General features: G+C 32.2%; 1 pseudogene; it reads left to right on the top strand.

Moving 5' to 3' along the window:
- The first annotated feature begins 1,123 nt into the window (after nt 1–1,123).
- On the top strand, nt 1,124–1,934 carry LOC146955087 (uncharacterized; annotated as a pseudogene).
- Nucleotides 1,935–19,263: the final 17,329 nt, after the last annotated feature.

Raw genomic sequence — 19,263 nt, 5'->3', positions numbered from 1 at the left:
ATTTCCTATTCTGCTTTATGTTATGTTTCAATATGGAATTAGTTGTGTTATTTTGAGCCTTGGAGGCTAGAACTTGTTTGCTACTTGAATTATATTATGTTGGAAATATTAGTAGCACTGAACCTTTTTTTTTTTTTTTTTTGAGGGAAGCACTGAACTTTTATGATTAGCAATGGATGTGTGTTTAATTTTGTGCATTCTTCTATGTTTTAGTTTTCATGTGTAGTGCTTGTGTTGTTTCCATAGACTTCGATGTAGTGGACATACCGCTACCCTCTACACCATTATAGTGTTTTGGGGTCGGCCACTACGCTATCTGCGAATCACTACATAAGTTTAATTTTTATGTGTTGGGGGCTTAAATTGGAACAATATGACTGTCAATTACTCAAATTTTAAAAACAATTTCCCATTGTCTTTGTCATGCTTGAAGATGATGGCGTATAAGAAACAATAAGTATGCAGAACAATGTTAAAACTAAATGTTACTACAAAAAAAAGTACAAAACTAAAAATTTTAAACTTGATTTTGTATAAATTAATTTTTAAAACCGGTTATTTGTTTCAGACCAGGTTTTAGAGAAGAAAAAAAAATTATTAAGCTGATTCGCCACAATTAACCTGGTAAAAGGGGGGTTGGATGTGGCTTTGTATCGAACTCATAAAATTGGTTTGATTTTGTCTAGTGTAAATAGAAGTTTTGCCATATTCCTTAACATGTTCAGTATTCAGTGAAGGATTCACCAACACTTTGGTATGTCTACACAATGACAAATTAACAAGTGATACATGATGTGTGCTGAATACACGGTTTTTGCAAAGAGTTCAAAAGGAATCATCCTTCAAATTCAACTTACACGGTGAGTCATAGACTCAACTCATAAGAAAACCTTTCCCAAATCCCTTCCACCAAAAAGTTATTCTAACTTCACCAAATCTGTGCCTATCTACCAATGAACTAATAACTTTAAACACAAGCTAAGTAGCTACTCACGCCACAACACTAAGAATCTAGTATAAAGCAGACGTATATACTTTTTTTTTAAGTTTTAAAAACTCTTGGCATAAGAACAAATCTTTATTCAGATTCCGCTACTTCAAATTAATCATATCTAAAGTCCGCCAAGAGTAGGAAACTTATGAAATCTATATATACAAGTCATAATATAGTTTCCCTCATAACACGTAATCATACTAAAGCCAAATTGTATCAAAATTCCTTAGAAAATACCATGTCAAAATTGAGTTTTCTAAAGTTTCATGGTAGCTTTTCAGCCAAGCCAACCTCTCCGCGAAAAAAATATAGCCGAACAGAACAGCTTCAAATCAAGATAAACATCGAATGCTGAAATGAGTTTCGAACCAAAGAAAGATGAAATGAAATGGGTGTTTGAGAAATTTGACACAAACAAAGATGGCAAGATTAGTCTTGAACAGTACAAAGCAGCTGTAAAGGCTTTGGATTAGGGTAATGGTGACAGTGATGCAGTTAAGGCATTTAAAGCTATTGATTCTGACAAAGATGGATTCATAGACTTTAAAGAGTTTATGGAAATGTTCAATGGAGAATGTAGTAAGATAAAAGAAGAGGAGATTAAGAGTGCTTTTCAAGTATTTGATATGAATGGTGATGGGAAAATCAGTGCTGAGGAATTGTCTCAAATATTTAAGAGGTTAGGTGAGAGTTGTAGCCTTAGTGCTTGTAAGAAAATGGTGAAAGGGGTTGATAGTGATGGAGATGGTCTTATAGATTTGAATGAGTTTACAAGGATGATGATGAATGGCAAGAAATGTGCCTAAGTCATCATATTTTTTCCGGTATAGAAGAGGGTAATCTTGTTTAGTGTTCATGATGTTTTTGTCTATCTTAAGTATATCTAGTTTTTTGTCTGTTTCTTTTGTTTTTCTTTTATGAGTGATAAATATTTTTTTTTTTTGTTACATGCTTGGTGATGTCATTCTTTCAATTTTATTCTGTCTTTGGTTATGACATGAGGTGATCCCACAGATGCACATTTGCCTTTAGCCTTACTAAAAGTCAAACCCAGAAAACGAGAAAATGACACAAGTTTTAGACGTTAAGATAGTTACTACAAGTTTGTGTTTGATAATAAAATTGATACATAATTAAGCTCCTCACTGGTAAATTTATTTACAGTATCTTGAGGACTATTAGTTTGGTTCTTTTTTAACTACCAACTTTTATGTACGCATGCAAGTTTTTTTTTTTTTTTTTTTGGTAAGGTGCAAGATTTTACTATATGCATGCATTAAATTTTGGTCGTTGTATAATACTATTTATGCGAACCTTTGCACATACTGCGATTAATCTCTCGAGTTAGGTATGACCATAATGAATAACATGTCCTTCTTTAAGAAATTTAACACCGTTGCATTCCTAGAACTAAGTTTGAACTCAATACCTCTGGTTAAACTGGGAAAGATCTCTTACCATCTCATCTAAATACCTTTGGATGGTCGTTTGCATAATTTGAGTATCTACAACTTAAAATGCATATTTGATGAAAAAAAATGAAAAATATAAAAATACTTCAATTTCCATGTCGGAATAATGAATAAGTGACGGAGCATATGTAGCAGACCTTAAAATGAAGTAGAATCCTTATACTGTTTTATTGAATTGATGAAGTAAAATAAGTTTCATAGCTACTTGAATGATTACAATAAAGAATGAAGAATCAGAGAAAAGAGAGTTCAGATAGAAAAGAAGATTTTGACATCACAATTTCCATGCCTATTTCCTTGGCTTTTCTCTTATTTATAAGGGTCCATATTCCTTATTCTCATATTGCCTTTTTCAGCTATTTGACTCATTTCAGCATAATTTACAAATGACCAAATTAATACAAGAAATTGTAGCAATTTAGTTAGAAATGTGACTAACATTGTTTTTTTTTAAGGGAAATGTGACTAACATTGTTCTACCTAATGTTAATTATGCCATTGTATGATGTGCATTATTTCCTTGTCGTTGTACAGTGATCATCTAAGTATGTTGGCAACTCAACATGACCTTTCTCATCCAGGGCAAAGTCATACGACAATGACTCGTGGTGTTCCTTTACTTCTGTTGACGATCGTCTGGAAATAAGAGCTGCCAAATTCTCCCATCGGCCTTCAAGTATTCCATCTGGATATTTTAACAAAATTTTCTCGAACACTTTATTTTCATGCCATGTCCAATTGTTTGATTTGATATTACTATTTGAGTTTTGGGCTTGTTGAAGTACTTGTTGTATGTGCTCCACAATTGCTTGTGTTTCAACATTTGGAGGAGGAGGATGAGATGGAATGTTGTCCCTGTAAAGAAGAGGGTGGAAATTTCCATCCTACAAGGTAATGTTAAAGTTGCTTCTTGTTTTCCACTTTTTTATAAAGCATTTTGGTGAAGGAAATGCTTTTGAGCATGACTGGCAACTTGACTTTGTGTTTATCTACCAATATATTTTGAAATCTCTTTCCGGTTACTCTTGCTAAACTTCTGGAGATTGTAGTCTTTTTCTTTTTGAGATTGTAATCTTTCTCTTTTATTTTTTTTACTTGTTTCACGATGTTCTCTTTAGCCCTTGTAATAATAAAAAAAAAAAAAAAAACTAGTCAAATCTGCACTAAATCCATATCAAGGACTTTAATTTTTTATTTTTTTTTTTGCACGGTATAAGTCATTTTTTTTAAGGACCAGAACTCAAACTTTGCAAGGACAAAAGCTATTTTGTTTTTAGGCTAAATTACACCAGAGGTCCTTTAAGTTTGAGGTTTGTAATAGATTAATCATTTAAGTTATTTTGATCACATATAAGTCCTTTAAGTTTGAGGTTTGTAACAGATTGGTCCTTTAAGTTATTTTAGTCACAAATAAGTCGTTTAAGTTTGTAAGCGTTTTTGATTTAGTCCTTCTATTAACGAAACGATGATGTGGTAAAAGGACTTATGTGTGATCAAAATAACTTAAATGACTAATCTGTTACAAACCTCAAACTTAAAGGACCCCAGGTGTAATTTAACCTTGTTTTTATTACAAACAAGCATATTTTAGATTAAATGTACAATGTTACTTATATTAAAGACAACAAATCCTCAACAATTTTACCGTTACACGTTATCCAAAGTAGTGTGAGGTGAGGATTTACATAGGTAAAAGAGTTAGATAATGTAATTGGTATGAGTTAAGTTTTTTTTTTTTTTTTTTTAAGCTAAAGATCAAGTGCATAGGGGTTACATGTTGCATAACCCCGGTCATATATCAATTTAAAGAAAAAGAGTGCATAGAAAGAGGGGGATGAAAGCCAAGACCTTTAAGGAAAAACAAAATAAAAAAGAAAACTAAGAAAGATAACAAAAAACACACCAAAGGACTAACAAGACGAGCGATTGGAAACCTTGAATCATATGCTAGTTTCACTCTATTGTTGTTTTAACTTGTTCTTCGAATTTCTTGTGACCACCAATTAAAACTGCTCTTCAGTTTGAGCCATGTTAGCTCATGATTCACTTAGAAACTCCCTAGTTTGTTGGGCCTTAGTTGGAACTAACCCTAAAACTTGCATGTCATGAATAATATTTGCACTGGGATTTGACAAGTTAGAGTCTGTCGCCACCACGGCTCTACCAAAAGGCTCCTGAGTTGAAGTTTTGTGTGACATGGTCTCCCAACGGGAGAGAGTCTGCTACTACTTCATCAGAGGAAGTCATGTAATTTTAAAAGGTGGTATTATGAATATAGTTGAGATCAATGATTGCATCACTCCAAGGACCAACTATACGCATATTCGAATATTGGTTGATCTGATGAGCCTCCCTCTCTTTCTCATGTAGTACAAAAACATCAACCTGCAATTATTGCACATGACCTGCTCCAACTGAAATATTAGAAATCTCTTCCTCATGGTTTAAGACATCTCCCACGAACACACAAGTTGCAATCTCTTTAGACCTTAATATATCATCAATAAGAGGATCTATTTCTACAACAGTTTTACTACAACAAGTAGCATTTTTTGGAAATGTACATGCAGGAGATGTGATCGCTACATCTACCTTCTCAACGTTTGAACCACTAGGTTTAAAATGTTGCACTTTTGGAGGAACATGAGACTTGCAGTACTTAAGAGTGTCCAAAAATCTGACATGAGTTACAAAAAAGGGGGAAGTCTCTCATACTCAACATCCACATAAAAATCAAAATCCTTTCTTTCAACAAGGATTCTTTCACGCGAATCTGAAGTTAGATCAAGTTTAATTAAAACTCTGGCAAAGTGACCGAAAGTTATGTTCTTAGTTGCCTCATCAAGAGTCAAAGGAGCGCCTAGAGCCCATGCAATTCAAACAATGTTTTTGGTTGCCAATATTCTCGGGCAAGACCATGAAGGCGTATTCATGTTTGAGCAATGAACCATTGCACAGTGTTAGAGTTGAAGTCAGTAGTCCAAGCAAAGGTACGAAGGAAGCCTTGTGAGAGATTCCAGGAGCCAATAGATCGGACTGCACTAAGATCATCCAAGGATGAGAAAATAAACTCAAAGTAACCTTTACTTAAATGAGACCATGGACCATGGAGCATTAGTTTTCCAAAACATTAAGATTCTTTCCTTCAAGTCTTGCATATGAACCTGAGAGGAACCCTTTGGGAGGGTGAACCTCCTGTGAAGCATATTTTGACAATTTCGAACACCTGCCAAATAACCATCAATATATTTTTTTTTTTTGAAATTTCAAAAAGAATTCTTCAAAATGTCATAGGTATGAAGAAAAGATTTATTTATTTTTTATTCATTTTAAATTCCGGAAGAATTTAACGTTGAAACATCCTTGAAGGATTGTACAAACAATGAAGATCTTATGATATAGTTCTTGAAGAACTATGTTTTCTCTTAATATTAAAGCATCTTGGAAGGATTGCTCAAAGAATGAGTATTATTTTTTATCATTGTTTATGAAGATTTGAGATATGATTCTAGAAGAACTGATAAGTTAACATCAAGCATTTGTGAAAGATTGCAAAATAAAAATATTGTGATTTTCCTTTGTCATTGTCGATAGAGGTTTGTGGTTGAGTTCTTGAAGAACTATATATTTGTTCATAATTTAAATATATAAGATCTATTTGATCTTAGTATAAGTTGAACATAATAAAATTTGAATATGCTCCTGAAGTAGCAAAATTGAGAAAATAATATCAAAAATTGATATAGTAGAGATTATCATTTATATGATACATGCGAAGATGGTAAAATTTTATTATGACTTTTGATGATTACAATTTTTGCTACTAATGAATTCTCAGAAGGCATATAAATTAGAGATATTGTCATCTATGTCATCTCTTTGCACATTGAACACTTATAATTTGTGCTTCACATAATTTCTTTTCTAATGAAATAGTAAATATTATAGTTGTGAATTTGACAATATTTTTCTTTTTGAAAGATTAAGATTTAAGAACAATATTGTGTTGAATTAAAAGAGTTCCCGAAGAACAACACATTTAAAGAGAAAATATGAGACAATATATCTATTTCTATGTCATTCGAAATGCTCTTGAAGTAGCAAAATAAGTGAGTATCTTCAAGAATATTTTTGAAAGATTAGTCACATTTGTAATTGAACAAAGAGTGGCTCTTGATCAAAATGGTGAAAGGTCACATTGAACGTCATTCCCATAAGTGAATGGTTCGTACAATTTGTTTCATATAACCAATGTTGTAGTTATGGTAATTGATTTAGTAGAGCTAACTATTGATACAATACATGTCAAGATCATAAAATTCCATTTGTATGGACTTTGATCGTTTGGGAAATTAGTGTTTGATCAAAGATTTTATTGATACGATCATATTTCTATTATATGGATTGAAACGTGCAATATTGTTTCCTTATTCTACGATCAAAGTTTGGTTATGATTTTCTTCTTTCTTATTGCATAAGACTTCTAGAAGACCTGAATTACAAGGTAAGCAAGCACAAAATCTTTTCTACATAACTCTTGAAAACATCTTCTATGAATTGACGTTCTCTTATTTGCTTCTAAATCCTTCAAGATTATTATATGTTAGATATGTATATTTTCTTATGAAATAAAGTTATTTGATCTTGATCTTACATATAATATAAAATTTGGAGATGTCAAATTGGAAATATGTCTTACTGACAATATGTGATGTCTAATTACTCACCTGATAAATACGTATGGTTTATAACGTTTTATTTGTTAGAAAAATTGTGTTTAGTCCTTTTTATATTTGATATATCTATGCTAATGCAAAAGATTATTCAAGGTTTTAGAATATTTATTATATAATTTCATTTTAACATAATTATTTTTTTTATTATTGTTTCAAATGGATTAAAACAATTAATCATATATTACTGTAAACCAGATGCTTACAAATCATGTTTCAAAATGACCATTCTAAGTGTATTAAACAATCCCTGAAGGATTGCATAAATAATGATTCATTTTGATCATTTATGATATATTTTTCGAAGAACAACAAGATCAATGAAGGCTCCTAAAGAGCTGTAATATTATTATTAGATGAAGGAAGAAAGTTACACATTGAGATTTAATTATATTAATCTAAGTCACATAAAAATTCATCGAGTTTTAAGATAGCCATCTAAATGGATATCATATTTAAAAAAAAATGGAGATATTATAAATATATCTATATTACAAGATATATGGAGAAAATAAGTGTAGATGAAAAATTATTGTCTTTGATTTGACTACACTTGTATTAGTGCAATGGAAGCACATATTATTGTAAACCAGAAGTTTACAAATTGTTGGCAAGACCGGTTGGGTTATCCCGGATCTATTATGATGCATAAACAAATTTGTGAGATTATTATGTCAACAAATTTGACTAAGAGTTTATTATCTGAACTTTTCAGAAAGCATTTGATAAGTATTATTTGTCAATTGATATTGAATAACTGGTAGCATATGCTCATAAAAATGGACTTGTAGATCCATTCTTTAGACGTCTAAAGTTAATTGTATAATTGATACTTATGAGGTCATACCTTATAAACTCTAGTTTGGTTATGAGACCATGTCTTATAAACTTTATTTTGGGAATCAATAATCTTGTATGTTGAGATATTGATTTGCATCAAGCCAACACAATACTATATATACGTTCTCCCCTTAATCTATCATCGGTTTTAGGTTAACAACCTAATATTTCTCATCCAAGTGGATTTTGGATGTGTTGTATATATCACAATTACTCCAATGTAATGCACTAAGATAAATATTGAAAGAATATTGGGAAAATATATTTGATATTAATTTCCATCTATCATTAATTGTGTTGAGCCAACTTATTTACAGCCTAGTAGGCTGATTATCAATTGATAGATTAATTTTCCCAATATTAGGGGGAGAGATAATAAGCCGCTGAAAATGTGAACCTGGAGTTCAAATAAATTATTTGAAAGAAAATATTATTGTCTCGTCTTGATCCTCAAATAACTCATTTGCAAAGGTAAATAAATTAAATATCAGCTGCTAATGCTCCAAACGAAATAGATTTCCATGCCGGATAATCTAATATTGCAAATGTGTCTCAATCGTGCCTGAAGCATGATAGATCAATCAGTTCCAAATATAAAAATCCTTGAATAAGAAAAGGAGCTTAAAGGAAAGATAACCCAAACAAGGATACATAAGCTCTAAAAGAGTTTTCTGACATAATTGATTTTTTCAGTTCCAGAAGAACTGATCAGGTACCTGAAACTTATAAAATATTAATAAATTATGTCATGCATGAAAGATTTCAATGGAATGAGATGGAACCGAAATGAAGTCAACGTCGACGTGTTTATGAATATAATATAACGCTATATGTGATAAGTAATAATGAGGATCATGAATTCAAGTCTATTAAAGATTATAGAAAAATAAAATATATGCAGATGGAAAGAGACAATTCCAGTGAAATCAAACTCGCTTTGCAAAGCTGAATTTTTTGGACCTGTAATCCACACACTCGAAGATGTGAAGTTAATTAGATATGTTTGGTTTTTCGTGCACAAAGAGAATAAGAATGGTAAAATACATATATAAAGAGTTTGGTATGTTCACCTGAGGTGAATTGGTAACTGTCTACCATTTATTTTTAAGAGACATATATTCTTTAGACACATATTCACCAGTAGTGAATTCAAGAAATTTTTCATAATTGATTAAGTTCAGTAGCACATGAAAACTTAAATTATATGAAAGATGTGCTACAATATATCTGTATGGCTCACTTGATAGTGATGATTATACTAAACTTCCTGAAGGATTTCATTTGCGTAAGACATATACTATAGAAGTTATTGAAAAGATGACATCATTTGTCCATTTTAAGGATATGGAAATGAATTTCTTATAATCAAAGGATTTCATTTGCATAAGACATATACTATAGAAGTTATTGAAAAGATGACATCATTTGTCGATTTTAAGGATATGGAAATGAATTTCTTATAATCAATTTTATGATAATCATATAAATATTATTAGAACTCCTGATGAGATTCTAAAATTTGTTATATAAATGTTGATATGAACAAATCTAGTTGATTATGTAATAGAACGATTGTGATGTCACTTGATGTGAGTAAAGATCACGTCCTCAAGAAAATTATGAACAATTTGAATTGATCAGGTAAGGACACTAATGTATTTTGCTTATTATATATATCATGGTATTTTATTTTTGTCAGTGTTAGTAAATACAGATATTGCAGAAAAGTCAAGCATATAATTTGTATCTTAAAGAAACAACAATATCATTCGATCATTTGAAAATGTTAGCAAGTGGAGGCTCTTTATTAAAGATTATGATTTTATACATACAAGAAACTTGCGGTATTCTAATTTTAAAAGGAGGTTCTGTCAACAACTCAATATGAAGATATATCAAGAGCCGCTAATTTAGAGAAGAGTACGGAGATAAATCATATCTTTCTACACAGCCACCGCCTAGTAAAGATTTTGAGTATCTACTATAAAAGATTATTTAAACTTCTTCGTTGTCTTTATGAGGGGGAGACAAAAATGTGTTCTGCACTCCTTTTCCCATAACCATGGTTTTATCCCACTGGGTTTTCCTGGTAAGGTTTTTAATGAGGCAGATTATGACACAAAAGGATGTTGTACTCTTTTTCCTACACTAGAATTTTTTTTTCCCAATGGGTTTTTCTCTAGTAAGGTTTTAATGAGGCATATCTTGATGGACATCCAAGGGGGAGTGTTATGAATAATTAACTTAGTGGATAACTTAGTGGATGTCCATCCTTAGTCGTCCACCTTCCTATAACCCCCATTAGTGAGTGAATAGTTAGTGGACCTTAATTACCTTGATCACTCACTTACTCATCTTGTGTCCTATAAATAGGGTTCATATTGTATTGTAAAGATACACTTGTGAAGAGAATAATACAAAGTGTTTTTATCTTCTTCTTCCTCTTCTTCTTTGATCTTGTGTTTTTAGTTTATTTCTAACACCAGTAATGTATATAAATAAATCCCTACAATATATGCCAAAAAACTAGGACATGTAGATAAATTATAAATATATATGGTTATTTTTGTGCAAGTCATTCAATTGTGTCTAAAGAAAGCTGAATGTTAAATCCACTCATAAAGGGTAAACAAAGGTGTGGCTTTGATTGGTGCTCAAAGATTTGATAAAAGGGTATGGGAAAGACACCTTCGTTTGCGGAGCAAGTAAAAGCAAAAGGCATAAAAAAGGGGTTTCATCCATTCAAGAAACCAGAGCGTTGGTTTCATCCACTCATAAAGGGTAAACAAAAGGTGTAACTTTGTTATTTCTTTGTTTTCATGTCTACCACAAAGGGATACAGCAGACCCTAGCTTGCATATATAATGATGATGAACTTGCAGTACGTATATATATTCTTGCATATCAATAATATGAAAATAAACATACAAATATATTTTAATAAAAATAAAAATAAAAGAACAGTATTTTTATTTACAAAACTTTACAAGATTTTATTTATTTGACACGTAGGTGTTTTTCTGAAAGAAAAAAATTAGAGAAATGAGAAATTTTTATTAATTAAAATAATATTAATAATTATTGAACCAAAGTGGGTTTTAAAACAAGGGTTAATTATGTTTCTAGTCCCTATAAAATAGCGACCTTGTAAGTTTAGTCCTTACTTAATTTTAATAGCATTTTTAGTCCCTATAAAAAAAAATTTACTTATAATTTTAGTCCCTGCTAAAACAAAGTTTGATTAATTATCCTTAAACTCTTAAATTTTTGAACGATTTTTTTGAGACAAGATTAGAACACTATGAAAGGTTCGTTTACTAAAATTTAGAATTTTCAGACATGAAATGAATTAAATATGAATTTTTTAAAACGACAAAAGTTAAAGATAAAAAGTAATAAAATCTGGATGTAGAAATCAAATTTTGCGATAATTTTTTGCGGAGGAACTTTTAGTAATGTTCTAAACATGCCTGCAAAAAATTGTTCAAAAATTTAAGAGTTTAAGCATAAATTAAACAAATTTGAATTGAGTAGGGACTAATACTCAGGGCAAAAAAACAAAATTAGGGACTAAAAATGCTATTAAAATTAAGTAAGGACTAAACTTACAAGGTCGCTATTTTATAGGGACTAGAAACATAATTAACCCTTAAAACAATGTCTCTAAGATTTTTATGATAACAATGTATCAAAGTACAATTGAATACTCTAATGTGTGTTGAAGTGTGTGTAGGACCATCAAATTTAGGGTTTTTGATCCCTGTAATATTAGCGAATTCCGGTTTTAGTCCCTGTAAAAATAATAATTTAGATTATGTCCTTGTAATTTCAGATTCTTCCACTTTTGTCCCTCATTTCACAACGTCAGCAAAATCTGCATACATGCACGTGAAATGAGTGAACAAAAGTGAAGGAATCTGAAATTACAAGGACCAAAAGTGGAGAAATCTAAAATTACAGGGACGTAATTTATGCAGATTTTGCTGACGTAGTTAAATGAGGGACCAAAAGTGGAGGAATCTGAAATTACAAGGACATAATCTAAATTTTTTATTTTACAAGGACTAAAACTGGAATTCACTAATATTACAGTTTCCAAAAGCAGTATTAACCCTAAAATTTAATTCTGACTTCAAAGTCATGTTTTGGTTCTTATACGTCAAGTTCCGAACACATAGAAAATCATTTTGGTACTCAGAAACTAGGAAGACTTCTGAAGACATAGAAGATGGTCTAATAAAGGTCAACAAAAAGTCAAAGCTCTAATTAGAAGTTTTATCAAGCCTTGAAGACTTTGATGGAATCAGATTATAAAGAAAGCAAGTTCTGAAGAACACGTCAGTAGTCAACACTCTAAAGAGACTCTAACCACTTTTGTCTTCTTATAAAGGAACTTCGTTTTCAAATACTACTTGTATTGTTTGTCTTCTTATGAACACATGCAAAAACAAACAAAGAACTTCAATGACAAATAGAATGCAATGAATCATTCTCAAAAAGCAAATGATCCCTCTAGTTTTCTCTCCAACAAGCCGGCCCTAGTTTTCTCAAAAAACTCTCTCTCCAACAAGCCGGCCCTAGTTTTCTCTCTCTAGGTTTTCTCTTCAAGTTTCTTCATTGAGGGGGTGGTTTTGGGTCAATTCTTGACCTGAAATCACCCCTCTTCATATTTTTCTCTCTATTTCAATCTAAATAAGTGATTTTCACATAGATCTAGGTTTTTTCTTTGTGATTTCATCATCTAAGTGTGGTGGTTTGTTGTTCGTCGTCTTGTGCGGCGTTGTTTGATTTCCTGTCTTCTTGCGGTGTTCATTTGATTCATATTGAAAGATCGATGATTCAATCAAAGATTTGAGCGTCAACGTTGCAGATCCGGATGCCATGGATATTCCGGTCATTTTAATTTTATCATATATTTTTGTAGGCATTATGCCGTTATATGCTATTAACTTGGATGCTGTGAGTTTGTTCGCAGATTCATCCTTTACGTTTTTAGCGGTGTTGAATGATGTAATCTCTCGATTTGAATGAATGAATATCATTTTGTTTTTGTCAAAAAAAAAATGTTATCTTGATAGACATGTGTTTTTTTTTTATTTTTTTATTTTTTATTTTATATATATATATATATATATATATATATATATATATATATATATATATATAGTTGGACGTTGATTCAATTTTTTTATTGCTATCATAAAACTTAAATATTCCTTAAAAAAAAAACTTAAATATTATTACAAACCGGCAACAGTTCAAATAAAATATTCTTTCAAAGTCATTGTGAGCTTAGCTAAGTTGGTAGGGACAATGCATAAAATATGCAAGGTCCGGGGTTCGAACCCCGGCCACCACCGAAAAAAGTTCAAATAAAATATGTTGTAAAAAGTTCAACGCTAAACCAGTAAAAAGTTCAACGCTAAACCAATAATTTTTTTTTTATCTAACGCTAAACCAATAATTTTTTTTTTTTTTATCTAAAATGTACCATACCCTCAACCAATAAATTTAATAAACATCCAAACATATTTTATCATAATTTAAAAAAAAAAAGTTCAAATAAAATATGTTGTAAGAGTTCAACGCGAAACCAATAATTTTTTTTTTATCTAAAATGTACCATACCCTCAACCAATAAATTTAATAAACATCCAAACATATTTTATCATAATTTTGTGTTATAATATCAGGTTAATTTTAAATTTCAATATATAATTACGAATATGTACATGGTAAGTATAATTGTCTATGCAATATTTTTTGTTATATAAGTTCAAAGTATTTAGATTCGTGAATTTTTTCTTAGTCTTTTTATTTTTTATTTTTTAAGAAAATTTCCTTCTCCTTCACATATATGAAATGTAGGATTTAGATTCTATGCAGCAAAAGTATATAATAAGACAAGCTTGTTCGTCCAAAAAACCATGTGGTTAGAATAAAGGAAATATTTTGTTGGACACCTAATGCTATTCTACTCCAAGAGATAGAGGGTATAAGAGAGAGAAGTGATGAATGTAATGGAGAGAGATATAGAGAGAATAAAGAATGTTAAATGATTTTTTGTGTGATGAATGTAATAGAAATGCGATAGAGAGTGATAGAGAGAACATAGGTGTTAAATGAATGTAAATTGTTGTAGTATTAAAAATCATCACTCACAGAGATTATCGACCACATACAATTTGGGTCCATATAATGAATAGTTTCAAGACATAAATCTACAAAAAGAAAGCAATCTCCTAAAGCAAGATTGATTTTCACTTTAGGAAAACATTTCATGCATGCATGGACATGCATCCATATACACTCAAATAACACTTTGACATAGAATTAAATAAATGAGAATGTAATGTGATAAATTTGTCTTTTGTGATGAAATGAGAAGAAAGATAGAGAAAAACCGAAGTATTCAATAAGTGATGGAAAAATAAGGGTGTTCCAATATCAATGCTCCTCACTTTATTGGGAATAGGATGGCACCGTGAATTTGTATTGACAACAAAATAAATACTTGTAACAAACCTAACTAAAGTGTTAGAATGAGAGTTCAGAAGTTACATTAAGATGCTATATATGAAAATCACCGGACAAAACACTAACCAAATGAGGAAAAAAATGAAGAAGATTGGGTTGAGCATATGATGTAACGAAGGTGAGGGACCGTAGCTCAAAACTTTAAACAAAAGGGAGATATTATATACTTTTGTGTGTACCAGATTTTCTTTCAAAGATATGCAGTACAAAAGGGTTTTTCCCAGAGATAACATAAAGAGATCCCATACGGAACACATTAACTTTTAGGGTAAGGTACAAGAGCACTCTAATTCCTTGTGATCTTGACTTTCATTTTTGTGTCCTTTCAATTTTCAGGGTTCAAACAAAGACCATCATAGCATCTACGTATACATGTATTCATTCATTGCCCTTTAGGGCCTCTCACTTCGTTTTACATCTAAGGATCTTTTGTCGTCTCACTATTACATTTTAGTGTTTTCTATTAATATTATCATTATTTTATTAATTTAATTTTACATTCAAACGATTAATGATTTTATGTAAATTTTGAATGTGTGGGTGGGTGGCAGCTAACATAGATAAAAACTGGATCCCTAAAAAAACGATAAAAAATGGTACAAAATTTACGTATTCTTCACTTCGTGATTATTAAGGAATATTGGATCGTTTTTCGTTGGGTGAGAATGCTTGCTTATTTGATGAGAAAGACGTGCATGATAGTGATAATTCGGGACCGGATGAAACTTATGGGGTAGCCGAAGGTAGTAAGAGGTTGATGTTTTAATGAATCAGCTCTCGGATGATTGGAAGGAGGAGGAACGAGTGAGGGAACAAAATTCTAGCGCTCATAATGTTTAAGTGGCATCTCATGTGAATGATAATACTGGTGCGGATCAGCCGCTTCCTTGCTCTCGGGGTTGTGTTTGTGAAGGTTCAGTAGCCTCAGTTCCTCCTTGTAGCTCTTCGACACTGAGTGTAGCCCATGTTGTTTGCGCAGCAGCGAAACAAACTAATCATGGCTCGCGTGGGACTGTTGAGGTCTGCCGAGAAGTAGTTTTAGTTAACAACGATGTCGACTCCGTTGGTAACATGTCAACTGAAAAAGATAGAAGCTTTAACAGGTCTGGTGAGCCATTGAGTGGTGCAACAAAAATTGTTAAGCGTACTACTGTTTACCGATGTTTTTGGTAAACTACAAGTCTAGCTTTGATTATTACAAGCAGATCAAACTAGAAATCCTAGGACTTGTTGTGCAATCTTTTTTTCAGAAAATGTATGAATGCTCACCAAGTTCAAAGGTTCTTGTATGAACGGTATGGAGTTTTGTAAGAAAATAACTGTCTTTCGAACGGGAAAAACGCATTAAATGCAAGTAAAAAGACTTAAAAGTTTAAAACGCAGAAACTTAAAGAAAAGGTAAATTGCATTGCATTACATTGCATTAATGTAAAGGTGGTTCCACAAATCAGATTACACATTTTGTATGACTCTTTTCTTTAGACGTTGGTACTTCGAGTGCTAAAATTCTATAAGTGATTTGTAAACTATTTTTTATATGAAAAACTACTATTTATACATAGTGAAAATAACTGAAAAAAACTAACTGCCACAGACATCACTTATTCCATCGAAAAACTGCTTGTCCCCCACGTCTTTAGTAAGGAAACCGCTCCCTTTGAATTCAAAATATTTCCCTTCGACGACAGCTGTTTGTTTGGCTTCGACCAATTTCCTTTCTGACTCACGTCTTGTCGAACACCAAGGCTTATTTAACTCTTTCAAACGCTAAGTTCAGACCATGTCGAAATCCCCATGCTGAAGATAAAGATTTTAATTCCTGAAAGGACAAAAGTCAACACATGTTGACTGCATTAATTGAGCCTATCGAAATTACAGGATAACAAATTTCCCCCCAAAAATGCCATTTTCGACTGGAAAAATTGAAAGAGAAGATTGGCATTTTTGATAAACTAAGTACCTTTTAGAAACTGACGTCATGCTAATTATGACTTTCAAGAATGGTCTTTTCAGCACACTTTTAAGATTTAGTGGGCCAATACTCTCGACTACGTGGCAGCGTATCAATGAATTAGAACTCTTTTTTTTTTTTTTTGCTTTCTATACCATCACAACACATTACTTTTTCCACTCTTGTCATCGTAATGACGACTTTTGGGGAGTTCATGGGTTTTTTTTTTCTTCGAGAAAACTTCTTAACTTCCCACTAACTTAAAAACTGCCACTCCCCTCAAACCACGTAGCGGTTACTGAAAAGGGAGAAATGAAGGGTTTCGTTTCAGTCATTACCTCCACTTCTTATATAGACCCAACTCTCTATTGACCCTTTAGCCCATCTTTTACTTGAAAAAACCTACACTCGTCTTCTTCTTGTGAAAGAAAAATAAAATCTGCAACAATGGAGCGACTTCTAGAAGATATTTTGCTCATCATCGTTAAGAAAGTGGCAGCCTTTGGAACTCCGGACCTCTTCAGGTTCAAAGCTACTTCTGTTTATCATTAGAAGCTTTGTTTGTAAAAGATGACAATAGTAGACTGATGATTGCCCAGATATATGTTGATGACATTGTTTTTGGTGGAATGTCGAGCAAGATGGTTCAACATTTCATTCAGCAGATGTAGTCTGAGTTTGAAATGAGCTTAGTGGGTGATGTTGGAGTAAGCCCTAATAGCCAATCTATATTGATTGAGTTTGGCTTTGTATCATGATATATATATATATATATATATATATATATATATATATATATATATATATAAGCATGACTTATATAAGGGGTGCGTTTAGTAAATATATAAGCATGACTTATTGCCAACGTGACTAGAACCTATAGGGTCACACACAAAGAACAGTCAAAAGAGAAATATATAAGCATGACTTATATAAGGGGTGCGTTTAGTAAATAACACTAATTAGTTAGCAAAATTACTAAACTAGTTGTTGGGCTTACTGAAGCCCAATAGTGACTTCTGACTTGCAGAGCACACTAGAAGTTCTATAAATAGAACTCTAGTGCTGAAGTTTTGGTTACAGGTTTTGGAGCAACCCTCTTTCTCTGCACTTCTGATTCCTTGGCTAGCACCGAGTTTTGGAGGAGCACTGTTCGTGTGGACTAACTAGAGGCATCGCTGCTTTGCTTTGCTCGTGATCAGAAACAATTCTACTACAAAGGTTCTACTCTTCAAGAGGTAAACACATGAATCCTCAAATTGTTTAAGTATGTGTTTGATTTGTGATTAATGATTTAGTCAAGATCCGTTTCAATGGGATTTCTTCCGGAAAGAGGATTAATTTTTTTTTTTGAAAAACCCCTCTTAAAATCCCTTTAGGTGAATTGACTTATTTTCTTGGACTTCAGGTTAAACAAATGGAGGATACAATCTTCATTTCTCAGAGTAAGTATGCCAAGAACATTGTGAAGAAATTTGGCTTGGATAATGGTGGTCACAAAAGAACTCCAGCTGCCACTCACTTGAAGCTGACAAAGGATGAAAGTGGTATATCTGTTGATCAAAGCATGTACAGAAACATGATTGAAAGTTTACTATATCTGACTGCAAGCAGGCCAAATATTACTTTTGTTGTAGGTGTGTGTGCAAGGTATCAAGCTGAACCAAAGATGAATCATCTTACTCAAGTGAAGAGGATACTGAAGCATATTAATAGCACCAGTGACTATGAAATCTTATACTCATCTTGTGAAAACTGTAAGCTAATAGGCTACTGTGATGCTGACTGGGCGGAAAGTTCTGATGACAGAAAAAGTACTTCTGGAGGATGTTTCTTTCTAGGAAATAATCTGATTTCCTGGTTTAGCAAGAAACAGAACTGTGTGTCTCTCTTTACTGCTGAAGCTGAATACATAGCAGCTGGGAGTAGTTGTTCCCAACTTGTCTGGATGAAACAGATGCTGAAGGAGTATAATGTGGAACAAGATGTTCTAACCTTATACTGTGACAATCTAAGTGCTATCAACATTTCCAAGAATCCTATTCAACATAGCAGAACAAAACACGTTGATATTCGACATCATTTCATCAGAGATCTTGTTGAAGAAAAGGTTGTGACACTTGAGCACGTAGACACAGAAGAGCAACTGGAAGATATCTTTACCAAGGCTTTAGATGCTAAACAATTTAAAAATCTAAGAGGCAAGTTGGGAATTTCCCTGCATGAGGAGGCCTGATCATCTGTGGTGTGAGGCGTGCTGTCAAATCTCTACTTCTGCACGTCTTTGTAATGTGGGGTATACAAGCAATGATGTACTCCAGATGCTCTCAACATTTTGTTTGGCATATTTTATGGCTAAAAAGGGGGATAAAAATTGGTATATCTTTATGTAACACCCTATTTCTATTAAAGCGATAAAACACGCGAATATTACAAATATTCAAGAAATAGACGCTACGTTTAACACAAAATCCAATATCCAAACATACACGCATATATATATATATATATATATATATATATACACAAAAATTCTCCAAGTCCGACACGTGGACAAATCTCAACAAAATAAAATAAAAACCAACAAGACATAGAAAGACTCTACGACCTAATCAGAGCCCTAAGCTATGACACCAGACGATAACGGAGAAAGCTCCCGCTATCCAAGCACTCACCTCAAGGAAACTACTCCTGCACAATGTCTACCCATCCATACAGACAGGTAGGCGGCAAAAA

The sequence above is a fragment of the Medicago sativa genome, chromosome 1 (assembly GCF_051527215.1).
Source record: "Medicago sativa cultivar Bolivia chromosome 1, Bolivia_mono, whole genome shotgun sequence".
Taxonomy (NCBI): Eukaryota; Viridiplantae; Streptophyta; class Magnoliopsida; order Fabales; family Fabaceae; genus Medicago; species Medicago sativa.
The sequence above is the reverse complement of the archived record's forward strand: the minus strand, read 5'-3'. Positions and strand labels throughout refer to the sequence as shown.